The following is an 11,108-nucleotide window of genomic DNA, read 5'->3' on the forward strand; positions in this document are numbered from 1 at the left end:
ATCAACACATGCTTTTCTATTATATAATGAAATACATTTAAAAAAATCTACTTTTTGTCTCAAAATAAAATAAACATTTCCCATGACTGTTACCCTCCCAACCAGCAGATGGCGATGTGCTTTTTTTCAGGCAATGCTGCCAGTGTGACGTATAATCTAATGGACGGGACGCTTCAACAACAACGTCGAGTTATCCAGCTCCGTAGCTTTTAGCCATCATAAGCGAAAACATTCAGCTCTTTAAACGCGTTCGGTGTATATTAGCCACGGTGTTTTAAACACACTTGTCGTATCTACTAGTTAGTTACCCACTTTAATTGTATATTTACGTTGTTGTTAGCTAACTGGCTGAGTAAATTAGCAGTAGTGCTAGTCTAGTCACTAATGCTAACTAGTTATCTAGCTAACATCCCAACCATGAGCTCACTAAACGACTCCCCCACTTCTAAAGAGGGGGTCTGCTGGACGGAGAAAGAAACTCTGGGGCTGAACATTGTCGTGAAAGAGGAGAAGGAAGAGGAGGATGTCACCGTAAAAGTAGAGGGTGAGGCTGTTACAGTGAAAGAAGAAGAGAAAGACGTTAAATTGACAGAAGATGAAAACGCGTTCAGAGTGAAAGAGGAGGAGGATGTTACAGTAAAAGAGGAAGAGGAGGATGCAGGTGAGGAGGGGGAGATGACTGTCACCGTGAAAGAAGAAGAGGAAGAGAAAGAGAAGGTGGGGGAGATGACTGTCACAGTGAAAGAAGAGGAAGACATTTTTGGAATGAAGGAAGTGGGGGAGATTACTGTCACATTGGAGGAAGAAGAAGAGGAGACAGGAGATCTGATTAACAACAGTGAGTAATATCTTAAACACGGGGGTACAAACTCTGCAGTTGTTGAACCGATGTGTGGTTTTAAAGGGGTATTTACTGAAGTTCTACACTTTAATAGTTCTGTACTGTAGGAATTGTTAAAAGTACAAAGAGACGGGGAAGGCCAACAAAACGTTAACATTTGTAAACATGTGAATATCTCTTTGTGTAGTGCTTTGCTCAGTGTCTATGCTTGACATCACATTAAAGCAAAAATCAACTCATGTCTGACTTCAAATGATGAAGAGGACAGAATCAAGACAATGAAGGATAATTTTGTTCTAGATGAAATGTATATAAACATTTTTTTTTACCACAGAGGTTATTTAAAATCCTTAATAGTACTTTGACCCACCCGTGGATCAATCTTACAGAAACCATTGATTTCAAAGCTTAGCAAACCATACAACTCTATGCACGAGGACTACTTTTAGTCCCCTACCGACCCCCGAAGAGCCTCCACTGGAAGACTCATCTGTTGGGTTGGTAACATGTGGAAAGAGGCTGTCCAAGACACATCTGTTGGGTTGGTAGAGTGTGGAAAGAGGCTGTCCAAGACACATCTGTTGGGTTGGTAGAGTGTGGAAAGAGGCTGTCCAAGACTCATCTGTTGGGTTGGTAACATGTGGAAAGAGGCTGTCCAGTCCATTTTATATACTTAGACCTGCCAGGTGGGAGTTATTGCTATATGACAATATAAATTATTACGGACTTAGACCTGCCAGATGGGGGTTATTGCTATATGACAATATAAATCATTATGTACGTAGACCTGCTAGTTGGGAGTTATTGCTATATGACAATATAAATCATAAAAAGCTTGAAGTCACTCATGACAAATAAAGGGATATTCTGTTTCCATTCAATGTTATACACAATAAGCAGTTATATATTAATTATATATACTTCAAATACATTCTATTCAATATTCTATTCAATAACAACAACCGAAATATCTACTAAAATGTTCTTTCTGATATCAAAATGTCCCTAACCAGTCGTTAGTTCTATTTCTGAGGTTAAGAGACAAAAACATTGGCTGTTCATTCTATTGTTTCTAGCCAATCACACTGGTTGTTCATTCTATTGTTTCTGGCCAATCACACTGGTTGTTCATTCTATAGTTTCTGGCCAATCACACTGGTTGTTCATTCTATTGTTTCTGGCCAATCACACTGGTTGTTCATTCTATTGTTTCTGGCCAATCACACTGGTTGTTCATTCTATTGTTTCTAGCCAATCACACTGGTTGTTCATTCTATAGTTTCTGGCCAATCACACTGGTTGTTCATTCTATTGTTTCTAGCCAATCACACTGGTTGTTCATTCTATAGTTTCTGGCCAATCACACTGGTTGTTCATTCTATTGTTTCTAGCCAATCACACTGGTTGTTCATTCTATAGTTTCTGGCCAATCACACTGGTTGTTCATTCTAAAGAAATGAAGAAGAAAATGTCTCAGATATACTTTATTGGTTGAACAGAAAGCACATTATACTTAAAGGTTTGTCACGCAGTTATTTTGTTGTTAAATGGTAAAGAAAGCAATGTAACCTGGTAAACACAGACTGGTCCCAGTTGGTAATGATGGTAAACACAGACCGGTCCCAGTTGATAATGATGGTAAACACAGACCGGTCCCAGTTGATAATGATGGTAAACACAGACCGGTCCCAGTTGATATTGATGGTAAACACAGACCGGTCCCAGTTGATAATGATGGTAAACACAGACCGGTCCCAGTTGATAATGATGGTAAACACAGACCGGTCCCAGTTGATAATGATGGTAAACACAGACCGGCCCCAGTTGGTAATGATGGTAAACACAGACCAGTCCCAGTTGATAATGATGGTAAACACAGACCGGTCCCAGTTGATATTGATGGTAAACACAGACCGGTCCCAGTTGATAATGATGGTAAACACAGACCGGCCCCAGTTGGTAATGATGGTAAACACAGACCGGTCCCAGTTGGTAATGATGGTAAACACAGACCGGTCCCAGTTGATATTGATGGTAAACACAGACCGGTCCCAGTTGATAATGATGGTAACACCTACCGGTCCCAGTTGGTAATGATGGTAAACACAGACCGGTCCCAGTTGATAATGATGGTAAACACAGACCGATCCCAGTTGATATTGATGGTAAACACAGACTGGTCCCAGTTGATATTGATGGTAAACACAGACCGGTCCCAGTTGATAATGATGGTAAACACAGACCGGTCCCAGTTGATAATGATGGTAAACACAGACCGGTCCCATTTGTTAATGATGGTAAACACAGACCGGTCCCAGTTGGTAATGATGGTAAACACAGACCGGTCCCAGTTGGTAATGATGGTAAACACAGACCGGTCCCAGTTGGTAATGATGGTAAACACAGACCGGTCCCAGTTGATATTGATGGTAAACACAGACCGGTCCCAGTTGATAATGAAATCAAATTAAATCAAATTTTATTTGTCACATACACATGGTTAGCAGATGTTAATGCGAGTGTAGCGAAATGCTTGTGCTTCTAGTTCCGACAATGCAGTAATAACAAGTAATCTAACTAACAATTCCAAAACTACTGTCTTGTACACAGTGTAAGGGGATAAAGAATATGTACAAAAGGATATATGAATGAGTGATGGTACAGAGCAGCATAGGCAAGATACAGTAGATGGTATCGAGTACAGTATGTACAAATGAGATGAGTATGTAAACAAAGTGGCATAGTTTAAAGTGGCTAGTGATACATGTATTACATAAGGATACAGTCGATGATATAGAGTACAGTATATACGTATGCATATGAGATTAATAATGGAGGGTAAGTAACATTATATAAGGTAGCATTGTTTAAAGTGGCTAGTGATATATTTACATCATTTCCCATCAATTCCCATTATTAAAGTGGCTGGAGTTGAGTCAGTGTCAGTGTGTTGGCAGCAGCCACTCAGTGTTAGTGGTGGCTGTTTAACAGTCTGATGGCCTTGAGATAGAATGATGGTATATGATGGTATAATGATGGTAACACAGACCGGTCCCAGTTGATAATGATGGTAAACACAGACCGGTCCCAGTTTGTAATGATGGTAAACACAGACCGGTAATGATGGTAAACACAGACCGGTAATGATGGTAAACACAGACCGGTCCCAGTTGGTAATGATGGTAAACACAGACCAGTCCCAGTTGGTAATGATGGTAAACACAGACCGGTCCCAGTTGGTAATGATGGTAAACACAGACCGGTCCCAGTTGATAATGATAATGATGGTAAACACAGACCGGTCCCAGTTGGTAATGATGGTAAACACAGACCGGTCCCAGTTGATAATGATGGTAAACACAGACTGGTCCCAGTTTATATTGTAGGAGCGGCAGTCAGCCTAGTGGTTAGAGTGTTGGCCAGTAACCGAAAGGTTGCTAGATCGAATCCCCGAGCTGACAAGGTAAAAATCTGTCGTTCTGCTCCCGAACAAGGCAGTTAACCCACTGTTCCTAGGCCGTCATTGTAAATCAGAATTTGTTCTTAACTGACTTTAAAAAATAAAGGATAAATAAAAAATGTAAATAAAAAAATATATATTGATAGTAAACAGACTGTTCCCAGTTGAAATTGATGGTAAAACAGGTTGTAATTGATATTGATATAAAACAGGTTGTAGTTGATATAAAACAGGTTGTAATTGATATTGATATAAAACAGGTTGTAATTGATATTGATATAGAACAGGTTGTAATTGATATAAAACAGGTTGTAATTGATATAAAACAGGTTGTAATTGATATTGATATAAAACAGGTTGTAATTGATATAAAACAGGTTGTAATTGATATTGATGGTAAAATAGGTTCTAATTGATATTGATGGTAAAACAGGTCCCAGTTGTTATTGATGGTAACCCCTTATGTACCATTCTAGCCCGATTCTAACTTAGCCCCTTATGTACCATTCTAGCCCCATTCTAACTTAGCCCCCCCGTATGTACCATTCTAGCCCCATCTTAACCCCTTATGTACCATTCTAGCCCCATTCTAACTTAGCCCCTTATGTACCATTCTAGCCCCATCTTAACCCCTTATGTACCATTCTAGTAGCAAACCAACAATTAGCCACTAGGTGTCGTTATAGTAATTTTAAGAGATTACGCGTAAATATATAAACATGTTCCGTACATTGCTGTTTAATAACGAGTCGCCAAAATATGTTCTATACGTATATTTTCTTTTACAAACAAAATGCGTAACGGTTGGAGAGGCAAAAGAGGGGATTTGTAAAAAATCTTGCTATTTGGCAAACCAAATGCTAGGCTGTAAGCATGGGGCGATAATGTCTCAATGAGTCTTTCTAGTGGATAATATTTTATGAATTGCCTGGCAGGGCTGTGGGACAGTGGATGTGTAGATATAATTCAAATGGAACTGTTAACAGCCATTGCCCGGGATTAACGTGAATAACTAACAGCTATCAACCAATCAGCATTCAGGATCCAAAATGTTGTGTTTCATAATGAGGGCTCTAGTCTGGATTAAACCTCATAGGAAAACAGTTTTATAATGGAGTTTTCATTCAGGTCTCTCTGTTTAACTAAATACTTTGTTTGTCTTTGGCAGGAGAGAGACCAGACTCTCCATCTGACAGCAGAAAGAGCCCTTCAGGGGAACCAGACACTGAGACGCCCAATCCAGCAATGCAACACCACTGCTCCCAGTGTAATAGGAGTTTTAAGTGGTTATGGAAGCTGAAAGAGCATGAAAGGAAACACACAGGAGAAAAGCCCTTCCAATGCTCCCAGTGTGGAAATAGATTCTCACGATCACATGACCTAAAATCACATGAGAGGACACACACAGGGGAAAAACCACACAATTGTTCCCAGTGTGGAAAGCTTTTTTCCCATTTAGGGAACCTGAACAAACATAAGCGAATACACTCTGGAGAGAAGCCTTACCCCTGTTCCCATTGTGGAAAGAATTTTAGGTCTTCCGATAACCTGAAAGCGCATGAAAGGACACACACAGGGGAAAAACCTTACCATTGCTCCCTTTGTGGAAAGGATTTTACCAAGTTAAGGAACCTAAAAGAGCATGAGAGGAAACACACAGGAGAAAAGCCTTACGAATGCTCCCAGTGTGGAAAGAGTTTTTCCCATATAGGGAACCTGAACAAACATAAGAGAGTACACTCTGGAGAGAAGCCTTACCCCTGTTCCCATTGTGGAAAGAATTTTAGGTCTTCCGATAACCTGAAAGCACATGAAAGGACACACACAGGGGAAAAACCTTACCATTGCGCCCTGTGTGGAAAGGATTTTACCAAGTTAGGGAACCTAAAAGAGCATGAGAGGAAACACACAGGAGAAAAGCCTTACCACTGCTCCCAGTGTGGAGAGAGATTTTCAAGGTCACTATACCTTAAAACACACGAGAGGACACATACAGGAGAAAAGCCTTACCACTGCTCCAATTGTGGAAAGAGATTTTCAACATCATCGGACCTAAAAAAGCACCAGAGGACACACACAAGGGAGAAATCTTACCATTGCTCTCAATGTGGAAATAGTTTCTTACGATCACATGACCTAAAATCGCATGAGCTGACACACACAGGGGAAAAACCACATAGTTGCTCCCAGTGTGGAAAGTGTTTTTTGTATTTAGGGAACCTGAACAAACATAAGAAAATACACTCTGGAGAGAAGCCTTACCCCTGTTCCCATTGTGGAAAATTCTTTAGGTCATTAGATAACATGAAGGAGCATGAGAGGACACACACGGGGGAGAAGCTTTACCATTGTGCCCTGTGTGGAAAGAGATATTCACGATCACATGACCTAAAATTACATAAAAGGAAACACACAGGGGAAGAAAACGCACAATTACACACACAGGGGATAAACCACACAGTTGGTCCCAGTGAGGAAATAATTTAACGCAGTTAGAGAACCTCTTCCCATTGAGGAAATACATTGTCCCGGTCACATGACCTAAAATCACATCAAACCAAACTATATTTATACAGCACCTTTCAGACATGGAATGCAACACAATGGGCTTCACAGGGAACATTACCTAAAATCACATCAAACCAAACTATATTTATACAGCACCTTTCAGACATGGAATGCAACACAATGGGCTTCACAGGTAAAAACAATTATGGGGGAAAAAACCTGAAATATTTTCAACACAACAAACATAAGAGAATAAAATAAAAAAAACTAAACATTAACAATAAAAACGGCACACCTAAAAAGCACCCTGAGGAAAAGAAAAGCTAAAAATGTATTTTAAAATCTCTTTTAGAAATGTCCACAGTTTCAGCCCCCCTCAGGTTCTCTGGCAGCTATTCCAGAGTCTGGGGGCATAGTAACTAAAGGCTGGGGGCATAGTAACTAAAGGCTGGGGGTATAGTAACTAAAGGCTGCCTCTCCATGCCTCTTGATCCCCCTCAGGTTCTCTGGCAGACTATACTATTCCAGAGTCTGGGGGCATAGTAACTAAAGACTGGGGGTATAGTAACTAAAGGCTGGGGGTATAGTAACTAAAGGCTGCCTCTCCATGCCTCTTGGTCCCCCTCAGGTTCTCTAGCCGGCTAGTCCAGAGTCTGGGGGCATAGTAACTAAAGGCTGCCTCTCCATGCCTCTTGGTACCCCTCAGGTTCTCTGGCAGACTATACTATTCCAGAGTCTGGGGGCATAGTAACTAAAGGCTGCCTCTCCATGCCTCTTGGTCCCCCTCAGGTTCTCTAGCAGACTATTCCAGAGTCTGGGGGTATAGTAACTAAAGCCTCTCCATGCCTCTTGGTCTCCCTCAGGTTCTCTAGCAGACTATTCCAGAGTCTGGGGGTAGAGTAACTCAAGGCTGTCTGTCTCTTCAGACAGGAACTGCTTTTTTATTATTGATGAATATTGAATGACCTCTGAAGGTACATTTAAAGGTATCCCAAACAATAAGGGGATTTGCTGAACCTATATTGTACTGGACATATTCAGTTATAATGATTTTGTCTTAGTAAATATTGGTATTGGATTAAAATGTTTAAAATGTACATTTTAATAAATAATAAATTGTCTTCCAGTAAACTTTGATTAAAATGTCCAATATCCCCGTCCACATGGAAATTCTATGAGAATTATGTGAAGGCCAATTAGACGATGGGCTGATCGCATTCTTTCAGGGGTTTTTAGTCTCTAAATATCCACTATTTCTAATGAGTCCATAATATTTTTGATAATTAGTTGATCATTAATATCATCACACCTTTTAAGTTCCTTTGTCCATGACAGAACATTATTTCACCAACCCCATTTATTTTCCCACGCAACTTCATCTCAGGATGTAGATCGAGTTTCCTGTAAATAATATATATTATATTCCTTTTCCTTCAGCCGCATAAAGACTCATCTTTTCCTATAATGTCTTAACCCGTTACAATTCTAACCGGCTATACTTATTGTAGCCCTTACTGTAACTAGACACTATTCTCAGTCTAAATGGACCAGAATTAGTGCTTGTAAAGTTACTGCCATCAGAGGTATTATGAAGGGCAAAAATAGAGATTTCAAATGTCTGATGTTTAGAATTCAAGAAACAGGTTCTAGCGACCATGTGTTTGGTTTTGTTTGCCTGTGAGCCAATGCCACGGATGTTAGAACATTTAGTCAAGATGTTACGTGTGTAGTAGATCTGAGTAGGTCGATGTGTATGATCGTGGATGTGCTTTAGTGAGAGTGTGTACGATGTCTGGATTAGAGTAAGACTATAATGTGTGATGTCTGAAATAAAGAATAACCCAGCCAGTTTGCATGGTTGAGTGTCTGTGTGTGTGCGATGTCTGGATTAGAGGAAGACTATAATGTGTGATGTCTGAAATAAAGAATAATCCAGCCAGTTTGCATGGTTGAGTGTCTGTGTGTGTAGCATGGAGTGTAGCCTTAATATTCAGGATGATGATTGTAATCCGTGTCGTATCAACATCATAGTTACAAAAAACTTCCTTTTCTTAGAAAAACACTTCCCAGCATTTCCATGGTAATTGGCGTTTCACATGATGATGAAAGAGACCTTGCATTACTATAGAGACGGATTCACTACAGTACACATGTATCCCGTACATGATGTTATTATTCCCCAATGTTTCTGTTCCGATATCTTCCCATTGCTTGTTGTAAACAGATAAACATGTCGACCAAGACAACGGCCCTGTTCTGATGTCTTCCCATTGCTTGTTGTAAACATAGATAAACATGTAGATAAAGACACAAAAGACAGACAAACAAAAATCATATTGAATTACAGAAAAGTTCTCGACAATAGAGAGAGATGGAGAGAAGAGAAGCTACTGAGGAATCCTCCACAAGCTACTGAGGAATCCTCCACAAGCTACTGGGGAATCCTCCACAAGCTACTGGGTAATCCTCCACAAGCTACTGGGGAATCCTCCACAAGCTACTGAGCAATCCTCCACAAGCTACTGGGGAATCCTCCACAAGCTACTGGGGAATCCTCCACAAGCTACTGGGGAATCCTCCACAAGCTACTGGGGAATCCTCCACAAGCTACTGGGGAATCCTCCACAAGCTACTGGGGAATCCTCCACAAGCTACTGAGGAATCATCCACAAGCTACTGAGGAATCCTCCACAAGCTACTGAGGAATCCTCCACAAGCTACTGAGGAATCCTCCACAAGCTACTGAGGAATCATCCACAAGCTACTGAGGAATCCTCCACAAGCTACTGAGGAATCCTCCACAAGCTACTGAGGAATCCTCCACAAGCTACTGAGGAATCATCTACAAGCCAAGAGTGTGCAAAGGGTGGCAACTTTGAAGAATCTCAAATGTAAAATATATTTATATTTGTATTAACACTTTTTTGGTTACTAAACTCAGCAAAAAAAAGAAATGTCCCTTTTTCAGGACCCTGTCTTTCAAAGATAATTTGTAAAAATCCAAATAACTTCACAGATCTTCATTGTAAAGGGTTTAAACACTGTTTCCCAATGCTTGTTCAATGAACCAAAAACAATTAATGAACATGCACCTTTGTTTTTGAAGTGTTCAGAACAAGGTTAAAAGAAAGCTTGTTGGACACTAAGAAAGCTTTGTTGTAGAGCATTTAACACAAAATCCGAGGAGGGGCCAGCTGAGTATAAGACTGTATCATCTGCATATAAATGGATAAGAGAGCTTCCTACTGCTTGAGCTATGTTGTTGATGTAAATTGAGAAGAGCGTGGGGCCTATGATTGAGCCTTGAGGTATTCCCTTGGTGACAGGCAGTGGCTGAGACAGCAGATTTTCTGACATTATACACTGCACTCTTCGAGAAGGGTAGTTAGCAAACCAGGCCAAAGACCCCCAAGAGACACCAATACTCCTTAGCCGGCCCAGAAGAAGGGAATGGTCTATCGTGTCAAAAGCTTTGGCCAAGTCAATAAAAATAGCAGCACAACATTGCTTAGAATCAAGTGCAATGGTGACATCATTTAGAACCTTTACGGTTGTAGTGACACATCTATAACCTGAGAGGAAACCAGATTCCATACCAGAGAGTAACTATAGACATCAAGAAAGACAGTCAGTTGATTATTGACAAGTTGTTCCAACACTTTTGACAAACAGGGCAAATTAAAAATAGGCCTCTAAACAGTTAGGTCAGCTTGATCTCCCCTTTAAATAAAGGACCCACTGTAGCTGCCTTCCAGTCAATGGGAACCTCCCCAGAGACTCGATTTTAAGTACCTTGGCATCATACTTGATTCCAACCTCTCTTTTAAAAAGCATGTGAAAAAAGTAATTCAAATAACCAAATTCAACCTAGCTAATTTCCGATTTATACGAAATTGTTTGACTACAGAGGTAGCAAAACTGTACTTCGAAACTATGATACTCCCCCACTTAACATACTGCTTGACTAGTTGGGCCCAAGCTTGCAGTACAACATTAAAACCTATTCAGTCTGTCTACAAACAGGCTCTCAAAGTGCTTGATAGGAAGCCCAATAGCCATCATCATTGTCACATTCTTAGAAAGCATGAGCTCTTGAGTTGGGAAAATCTTGTGCAATACACCGACGCATGTCTTGTATTCAAGATCCTTAATGGCCTGGCTCCCCCTCCACTCAATATTTTTGTTAAACAGAAAACCCAGACATATGGCAGCAGATCCACAAGGTCTGCCATGAGAGGTGACTGTATAGTTCCCCTAAGGAAAAACACCTTTAGTAAATCTGCATTCTCTGTGAGAGCT

At 40.4% G+C, this 11,108-nt stretch overlaps 1 pseudogene; it reads left to right on the plus strand.

The window, feature by feature from the left end:
- The first annotated feature begins 217 nt into the window (after positions 1 to 217).
- LOC139370085 (zinc finger protein ZFP2-like) lies at positions 218 to 6,775 on the plus strand (annotated as a pseudogene).
- Positions 6,776 to 11,108: the final 4,333 nt, after the last annotated feature.

Source organism: Oncorhynchus clarkii, chromosome 17, assembly GCF_045791955.1.
Source record: "Oncorhynchus clarkii lewisi isolate Uvic-CL-2024 chromosome 17, UVic_Ocla_1.0, whole genome shotgun sequence".
In the NCBI taxonomy this organism is placed as follows: domain Eukaryota; kingdom Metazoa; phylum Chordata; class Actinopteri; order Salmoniformes; family Salmonidae; genus Oncorhynchus; species Oncorhynchus clarkii.